Source organism: Carlito syrichta, unplaced genomic scaffold (assembly GCF_000164805.1).
Source record: "Carlito syrichta isolate Samal-C Ts95f unplaced genomic scaffold, Tarsius_syrichta-2.0.1 Scaffold305756, whole genome shotgun sequence".
Lineage (NCBI taxonomy): Eukaryota > Metazoa > Chordata > Mammalia > Primates > Tarsiidae > Carlito > Carlito syrichta.
In genome coordinates, this window is record NW_007249852.1 from 1,094,740 (window position 1) to 1,095,396 (window position 657).

The window sequence follows — 657 nt, forward strand, 5'->3', positions numbered from 1 at the left end:
AAGGCGCCTCTGTCCTTCCTGAATCCAGAGGGCTTCCTCATACCTTCCTGACCCAGGGGCCTGGGCCAGGGCTGAGTGTACAGGCACACCCCCCGGGCGGCCTGGGGCAACCTCACCTCCGAAATGGGAACCCTTGCAGGACCCTTGTGCGCCTGGCACCTGCTACCTGCTAGATGACAGCGGCCGAAATCATCGTTCTTAAACTTTGTCTTTTCTGTCTCATTTCTTTTTTTTTTTTTTTGAGTCGGAGTCTCCATCGGTCGCCCCTCCAATGATGATTCCTGTTCCTTTTAACCCCTTGGAATACATGGGATAATTCTGCCTTCCATTACCTTCTGAATGTTCTATTCTGCCTAAATTGAAAGTTGTTGAGATTCCACATCTACGTCATTCTTAGAAAAATGAACCATGAGATTCAGTGTACCTAAGTGCTATTCGGACGTCAGAATGCATAATAAATCTTAAAAATTTTATAAAATAAAACAGTATCGTAATTTAATACACCTTTTTCAATTCTTAAATTTTGTGTACATTTTCTTGGAGCAATCTGTATTTTCGGATTGTTAATATTGGTAAAATGTCACTGATGTGCAATCCTTAGAGAAAAGATTGCCTTATATATTTGAAGGAAATATGAATGACATTCCTTTTATATTT